A 9,424-nucleotide genomic window follows, 5' to 3' on the forward strand; every position below is an offset into this window, starting at 1 on the left:
ATACTTGTAGACTTTTACTCAAGTATAATTTTACTGGGTGACTTTCACTATTACTTGAGTCATTTTATATTAAGGTATTTTTTATTTTACTCAAGTATGAGAATTGAGTACTTTTTCCAACACTGGGCATATTATAATTTCTCATGATTCAAATGGGACCTCGGCACGGTAGTTACACAAATGTATATTGTCACAAACCCAATAACTGGCCTACTGAAGCTACTTGTTAGATATTACTGCATGGTCGGAACTAGAAGCACAAGCATTTCGCTACACTCGCATTAACATCTGCTAACCATGTGTATGTGACCAATAACATTCGATTCGACTAATAATGTTTCACTTGTTTTATCAAGGGGTTCTAGGTGTAGTTACATGGTCTGTAACCTGAATCAATGTGTGCATTTATGTGACAAATCAGCGTTTGATGACAGTGTTGGATGCACATGTGCCAAGGAGACAGCTACTTACCGAGTTCAGGGCCAGCTCCATCTTGACATATTGGATGGCCATATATGAATTTTGTTTAAGTGAGAGCGACAACTTGGTAATATTTGTCTGGACAAATTTCTATTGTCATTATTACATTGTCATACCAAGAGAGCACAGCCTACATTCATTAATCTTACTGTGTTAATCATGTTTGGTGTCTGATTCGAGCATAAGAATCAAGAGAATCATCTAAATTCCTTCCCATTTAGCTTCAAATGCATCATGATGTCCTCTGTTCGCCGGTTCTACTGAAGCTCTAAATATAACTGCTGAGGCAGAAAGGGTAAAAGTATCCCCCGTCGCTGTGTGAGGGTGGCTTGTCATGTGAGATTTTTCAATATACTTTACCCTGCAGAGTTCCCCTGCAAGGTCTCTGTGTGTGTCCCTCTCTGTCTAAGTAGTCCTGCTTCAAAATGGGACTTCAACATTATGTGCAGCTCAGCGTGAATGTTAAAGGAATCTGACATCAGCAACAGTAGAGCACTCAATATGGCCATATCTACAATAGGATTAGATGTGGGTGGGAGTCTTGGCTGTAAGGGTTTCATACCGTGCCTATTGCTTCACACATGTCTTGATGTTTTGGACAAGGAAATATATATTTTTCCTGACTAACATTGTTATAAAGCATTCCCAAATGGAACAATTCCAAACTTTTTTATCTTCAGAATGTGTAACACTTACATTGTAACAAGTGTTGTTATGACATTGTTCTTACGCTGTATTTAGGGTCAGGATTACTGTAATTACAGTAATTACAATACTTGTTGTATTACTTACAAGTAAGATCAGCATCTGATGTATGCTGAAGGACTGAAACTAAATGTGTCATCCCATCTTGTGGTCCTGTTCAAGTATTATGTGCATTGACAAGAAAAGGCACATTTCATTTTGCTATGCCACCTGGTATTTTGTTTAAAAGCTGTGTGTGTGTGTGTGTGTGTGTGTGTGTGTGTGTGTGTGTGTGTGTGTGTGTGTGTGTGTGTGTGTGTGTGTGTGTGTGTGTGTGTGTGTGTGTGTGTGTGTGTGTGTGTGTGTGTGTGTGTGTGTGTGTGTGTGTGCCTGCGTGCTCTTGGCTTGCTAACTATCACACCCTCAGCTTGTTGTATCTGGCAGGCTGTCAGTGTGGAGACCTGCGAGCAGAGATTATTAAACAGTAAACTCTGCTCTGCCTTGTCTGAAGACCACTAAATAACACTAGGAGGACTCATGTGCATGAGCGTAGTGAAAGAATACATGCCACCATCTTCTATTCACTCATACATACAGATCCATTCATCCTATGAGGAATAGAGGGAAGGTTCTTGAAGACAGACACATACACTAAGTGTACAAAACATGAAGAACACCTTCTGAATGGCACACATACACAACCACGTCTCAATTGTATCAAGGCTTACAAATCTGTCTTTAACCTGTCTCCTCCCCTTCATCTACACTGATTGAAGTGGATTTAACAAGTGACATCAATAAGGGATCATAGCTTTCACTTGGATTCACCTGGTCAGTCTATGTCATGGAAAGAGCCGATGTTCTTAATGTTTTGTGTACTCAGTGTAGTAGAGTACTCTACGTTGATGTAGAAGAAGCCTCTATAGAGGAAGGTTATACAATTAGAAACACAACAGTCTAAGGACTGCAAGGACCAGGAAATATTGGTCACATCTGGCATCTTAACGGTGGTTGTGACAGTCCAAACCATTTTGTAGGTCATTGTGAATGTACTTTGCTAATTCAACAAAAAATGATGTTCTCCAGTGCATTCCTCTCCTCTGACGTCGGTTTGTCATAGCAAGAGGCTTTTGGGGATTCATTTTTGCAAAGTTTACTAGTTTATCACAGAATCTAATCAACATAGTTTTGGTTTATGCACAGCAATGCGTCAGAAAACGTTCTATGTCGTTAGGATTTGAGGGATCATTTAATAGAGATTACTCAAAGGATTACATCCATTGGAAAAAAGTCAAAGAAGCTTATGTTATTATCTCATTATATTGAACATCAAATGTCTCAGATGAATATCTTGCAGTCCCTTTTAAAGATATCTCAACTATGACAGTCATTCACTTCATCATCTACTTCCTGAGGCACCAGGAACCACATGATGCAGAAATTATACCAACAATTAGAATTTCTACTATCATTATTAATCAGTCTATTAATAGTTTCTGTTGTTTTCTCATCTTGTCATTCACAGTTTAATATTTTAAATACTCATATTGCAATATTCATATTTCAATATTATTACCATAGGCATTCGCTGTGATGTTTTATTTAAAATCAATAAAGGCACAGATCCTTTCTGCCATGTCATTTAGACTGGAACGTTCCGTTGAAGGTATAGGGTGTCAATAATGACTTCCCCAGCTGTAACTGCCTCCCTCACGATAAGCAAAGACAAACCTGTCTGGAAAGCCAGCAAATGCTCTGTGATTCAACACAGCCTGACCATATTCTTCACACACAGCGCCTTCACAGCAAAGGAAGGTGTTTACGACTCCACAATCACATCTCACGATGCAAATTATTACAGTTTTGATTCCATAGGAATATAGGATATGTTTACAATGATATAGATGTGTTTATTCACTGATATTTTGAGAGTTTATTTAGATGGGCTTAGTTATAGAGGGTTCTCCTCCACTGATATTCTTATATGAATACAAATACAACAATGATACTTTTGTTTCATATCCCATTCTGTAAAAATCATTCTGAATCCGTCATCAGTTACAAGGTAAAGGTGAAGAGAGCTAAATATCTATTCTGCTCACTCACAGTATATCCCACATAGAAGGAAGTGCTCTCCTGATAGCAGTAGCTACAGGCTTGTGGACATACAGAGAGCTTGATGGGTGTGAATGACCACTAATCACCTGTTTTATGTCTTAGCCCGCTTGCTGTGCAGCATATTTCATGAAGATGAGCAGAATTGCAAATGGCCTACTGAAAGTGTTCCTTTTAATCAAAATGTCTTTGGTCTTCATCTGTTCACCCTCATCTAATTTACAAAAAATGTTGGTAATCAAACTAAACCATCAGTTTGGTATTTCAATTAGTTGATCATGAATCCACAGCTGCTGTGACTGCACTACACTGTAAAATATTATTCAGGGACTTAGTAAATATTATCCACAAAAATATTTGATTTTCACATACATATTCAGGTTTCAGGTTTTTCTTCAATATTTGTAATACCTTACTTCATTTGTATGTGTTCAAAAACATTAAATTTAAAAATGCCAATTCAATTTAATATACAGTGTATAATTTACTACATTTTCATAATATTTACTCTCAGCTTAATAATTAAAACATTTTGCAACAACTTTCCGTGTGGCCTCGTTTTTAGAGGATTGTGGGTAATTCAAAATTGTTTGACTTTATAATACTTTTACACAACTTTATATATATATTTTTTTATTTCACCTTTATTTAACCAGGTAGGCAAGTTGAGAACAAGTTCTCATTTACAATTGCGACCTGGCCAAGATAAAGCAAAGCAGTTCGACAACATACAAAAACACAGAGTTACACATGGAGTAAAACAACATACAATCAATGATACAGTAGAAAAAAAAATAAGACTATATACAATGTGAGCAAATGATGTGAGATAAGGGAGGTAAAGGCAAAAAAGGCCATGGTGGCAAAGTAAATAAAGTATAGCAAGTAAAACACTGGAATGGTAGAAATGTAATTTGAAGAAAGTTCAAAGTTCAAATATAAATAATATGGTGCAAAGGAGCAAAATAAATAAAATAAATAAATACAGTAGGGGAAGAGGTAGTAGTTTGGGTTAAATTATAGATGGGCTATGTACAGGTACAGTGATCTGGGAGCTGCTCAGATAGCTGGTGGTTAAAGCTAGTGAGGGAGATATGTGTTTCCAGTTTCAGAGATTTTTGTAGTTCGTTCCAGTCATTGGCAGCAGAGAACTGGAAGGAGAGACGACCAAAGGAGGATGCATGCTTCTGTGCTATGAGTTATAATGGATTATGCTGAACTGATATGAAAACCATCGGGCAAATTGATGTTCAACAATGAGACCACCCATTCAACAAGGTTACACAACCCTTAATGCCAGAGACACATGCAGCATCTTACAATGCCTGCAGTTCTACCCCCACTGACTGCTACTGGAATGCGCACTGTGTTCAACAATGGGTTAAAATGGCAAATAATCAAAGACATAAACAAATATTTGACATGATCACTGAAAGTAACTGATCAAAAAGATGAAGTAGATCTAACTGCTTTGGAATTATATATTATACATAGTAATACCTCATGTTGTAAATACTCAAAAAGCTGAGGCAAACAGTTAATTTAAAAAAAGTAGAACTATCACCTTTTTTTTTTTACAGTGTATTCAGTGATTCCAGTCAGCTGGAATTTAACAGGAAAGTGATACACACACAGGGGCTGTGAGCGGACCTTGGTGCAAAACAACTTAATTGTGCACTCAAGGCCATCTGTGAGAAGCACAAATTGTAGGCATGACATTATGTGAACTCCCTACCAAAGGGCTTGTTCAAGCCAAGGAGATACATTGGTAATGTTAACACAAACAAATATTGAGCAGTGGCTTGTGTTTGTGTCACATGCTCTGAGCACTGAAAGAGTGTGTTCTGGCCTTTGCCTCAGGACTAGGATGGAACAATCTGGGCTTTGAAAGAAGACACGGCTCCTTTCTTCACAGGGAAATTCGAAGAAGTCAAAACTCCCCTGCGTTAATATTTTGAGGAATTTGAACGCCTCCTTACATGTTGTAATTGACGCAAACCTCTCACAATTGATATAAAGCCAATAACCATACTGAATTAGGATTTATGCAATGCAATCATTATTTATTCATCATTAGAAGTGATAACAATCTATAAAATTATAATTTGTCTCCTACCTACAGTACATGTAATACTATTTATAAACATTACACTGTGGACCTAATTGCATATATGACCAATAAACAAAATACAGGTATAACCCTTTCTTTATCCTTAGGCATGAAATTAACAATTTGACAGAGATGTACACTCCCGTTCTAAAGTTTGGGGTCACTTAGAACTTTCCTTGATTTTTAAAGAAAAGCAATTTTTTGGTCCATTAAAATAACATCAAATTGATCAGAAATACAGTGTAGACATTGTTAATGTTGTAAATTACTATTGTAGCTGGAAACGGCTGATTTTTAATGGAATTTCTACATAGGCGTACAGAGGCCCATTATCAGCAATCATCACTCCTGTGTTCCAGTGGCACGTTGTGTTAGCTACCCCAAGTTTATCATTTTAAAAGGCTAATAAATCGTTAGAAAACCTTTTTGGAATTATGTTAGCACAGCTGAAAACTGTTGTTCTGTTTAAAGAAGCAATAAAACAGGCCTTCTTTAGACTACTTGAGCATCAGCATTTGTGGGTTCGATTACAGGCTCAAAATGGCCAGAAACAAAGAACTTTCTTCTGAAACTCATCAGTCTATTCTTGTTCTGAGAAATGAAGGCTATTCCATGCGAGAAATTGGCAAGAAATTGAAGATCTCGTACAATGCTGTGTACTACTCCCTTCACAGAACAGCGCCAACAGGCTCTAACCACAATAGAAAGAGGAGTGGCAGGCCCCGGTGCACAACTGAGCAAGAGGACAAGTACATTAGAGCGTCTAGTTTGAGAAACAGATGCCTCACAAGTCCTCAACTGGCAGCTTCATTAAATAGTACCCGCAAAACACCAGTCTCAACATCAACAGTGAAGAGGCGACTCCGGGATGCTGGCCTTCTAGGCAGAGTTCCTCTCTCCAGTGTCTGTGTTCTTTTACCCATCTTAATATTTTCTTTTTATTGGCCATCAATATAAATATATCAATATTAATGATCAACATTAGCACCAGCAATAGTACAAAGTAAAACCTAGATAGAAGTTAAGTACCGTATCAAATACATCAAGTCAACACCATCATCATCAAAAATATGCTGACCTAAAACTAAACATAAAAAATTATGATTACATTATCATCATCATCAACATCATCATCACCATCATCATGAGCCCATGTAATGGAATCCAAGACAATAAAGCTAGTTAGGACATTAATCCAAGGGCACTGTGAAATGTATAGAGGGGAAAGAGTTGGGTTAGTTTAATCTGATATATATTTTAGTTTAATCTGATATGTATTTTGGTTTAATCTGATATGTATTTTAGTTTAATCTGATATATATTTTAGTTTAATCTGATATGTATTTTGGTTTAATCTGATAAATATTTTAGTTTAATCTGATATATATTTTAGTTTAATCTGATATGTATTTTAGTTTAATCTGATATGTGTTTTAGTTTAATCTGATATGTATTTTATACACCCCCATAAGCACAACGATAGGAGATCAGTGCAAGAGCAATAAGGATTTTTAGGGGCATTATGATGGTGAAACTGAAACACAAGTGCCCCCAAAAGCCCCTCATTCTCCCTGCGGCGTTACATTTCAACTTCACTGGGCACCATTGCCTGCCACTAGTTTCACTATTTATTCTGTCCCAACATAATCACAGTATCATACAAACAAACATAAAGTTGGGCTAATTGGTTTTAAGATGAGAGGGTGAGTCACAGAAGCGGGACTTTGCGGGCCAGTTGGATTCTGATCAAACTCATCTCGCCCCCAAGATCCCGTGACTGAGATCACACTAAGGCCACCTGACATTCTCATACACATTACAATTACTTATGGATACAATATTACATCATCCTCAGCTTTTGTCCTGAGTTCCTTTTCAAAGAGTGCAGTTTGTGTGTAGGTTATTGCATAACTGACATTGGGTCTAGGTAGGGGTTTTGTCTGGCTATAAAACAGATAACACACTTCCACTCACTGTTACTGAGAACGTGTCAGTGTCAGCCTGCTATAATAATTAGTTAATCTAGCTACATCCTGCATGACCTACAATAAGGCTGATTTCATAAGAACAACGGCTTTACAGTAGCCTGTGTATTTTATACAAATGATGTGATTACTGATTATGCAATCCTTGAACATGTCCTTTCATAAACTACACACTTGATTAGCATCAAGCTGACATTTTTTGTACAATAACTGGATTATAACGTGCACATTAATATCATATTGCTGCAATATACCCCTCTGTATAGAATGTAAAACAGCATGTTTTAATATACAGCTCGTGGTGCCTTTAGTGAATTCAGTGGGCGTTAGTTGAGTCCCAGACAGTGTCTGGTGGCCCCTAGAGAGTTCAGGTACTCTCAGACACAATCTGTCTGTTACTCTGAGAGACCACCCCTTGAAAAAAACAGCACATTTAACACAACTAATCATGCATACCTAATATCAAAACAATAGCATTATCTAAACATTCACAGACAAGTTTAGCGTTCATTGTGCTATTCAAAATGATCAATAACATAGGCCTATCATTATTAGATCATCGGAGTGACAGCAATAAGAATTCCCCTCACACCTGCTGGCCCTCCCTGCCCTGGTAGACAGACGACATGACAGCCGCTCCGACCTCTCAAGCAAAACATCTTCCGTGTATCATGGATATAACGTCGCTTTAAACTTACCATGATAATATCAGACCAGTCAGCAGGATAGGAAGGAACGACTGTCTGATTTTATCTGTTGTTGTTTCTTTAAGTATCCGTGCTCCTAGTGGTGAGCTCAGCAGTGTCTGGCGGACTTGACTCAATGCATTAAAATAAAATCTCGATCCCAGCGCCTCAAACATTGCTTCATGGTCACGCCACGAGGTAAGAGAGGCTGTGAAGGGGGTTATGCAGTCTCAAAAACAGACAACAGCAATATGGCATTTATCCAAATATATTTGTTTTTGTTGTTAATTATAGGCTGTTGGAATTCAGAAAACCATTCTAGGGGGGGGTCGTATCATAATCAGATATGGCGTTGTCCTGCGTTGTTTTCTGCAGCTATTGGGGGGATAGTTTGCCATATGCTAGGCCTACTGTCAATGGGATTATGAGTTTTATTTTCCTAAAAGTATTATACAAATATTGAAACTGGGAAATGCATTCCTCGAAATCCATGGAGCGTCACACTGTTTTGTGCGTTTATGGTGCCCAGAACAGGGCTCCGCGCGCGCCAAAAGGTTTTCACAATAAGATTAATGATGAAAGGGTTTGAAAATGCAGATGAAATGGTATTTAACAAAAACAAAACATTGCGTTGTTTTGTAAAATTCTTACAAAAGTCCCCATGTCTCTTTTAAAATATGAATATATTGCGCAATTTAGCACACTAATTTAGTCAGTTGCTGCCTATATGTCACGTTTCACTTTAAAGTAGCTACAATGTTATGTACTCATTAAAGGAAAGATTGTATGGACGCATTAAAAACATTAGTCTTTGCTGCCCCCTATTGATGATAAAGTAGTCCCACACAATGTTTCAAAAGTCATATATGCAGTCGAAGTGAAAATCAACACAAATTGGACTGTTGCTGTGGCTAATCACACTTTCTATTATAAATTCTATTGGGAGTAGGGAAATTGTACATCGATTTTTGATTTAGCAGAAATGCTATTTATAATCTCCTAAAAGGCACGGACGGGGTTCGAACCCGCGATCTTCGGTTTACGAGACCGACGCCTTACCACTTGGCCACCGCGCCTGCGCTGGTTAGCGCATGAAAAAGTTATCCATATCTAATGTAGACGAAGTAGTATGTGTTACACAGCTATTTCGTGGTGGCCTTATGCAGTTAAATTCCCCTGAAAAGGTTTAATTTAGAAATCATTTTTTTCATGGCTTATGCCGTGTGCATGTATTTTGGTCTATGTTCTACACTCAAACAATTTAAATTGGAAATAGGTCATGTTTTGTTTAAGACAGAAGTAACACAATTTCAGTTGAAAGGGAGTAGCTAGTAGGGCCCCTACCAATGCATGTCAAATATAAT

At 37.6% G+C, this 9,424-nt stretch overlaps 1 non-coding gene across 1 annotated transcript; it reads right to left on the reverse strand.

Annotated features, from left to right (window-relative positions):
- Positions 1-9,064: 9,064 nt before the first annotated feature.
- trnat-cgu (transfer RNA threonine (anticodon CGU)) lies at positions 9,065-9,136 on the reverse strand. The gene has a single exon. It is a non-coding gene; the product is annotated as a tRNA-Thr (tRNA).
- Positions 9,137-9,424: the final 288 nt, after the last annotated feature.

This window comes from Salmo salar, chromosome ssa06 (assembly GCF_905237065.1).
Source record: "Salmo salar chromosome ssa06, Ssal_v3.1, whole genome shotgun sequence".
Lineage (NCBI taxonomy): Eukaryota > Metazoa > Chordata > Actinopteri > Salmoniformes > Salmonidae > Salmo > Salmo salar.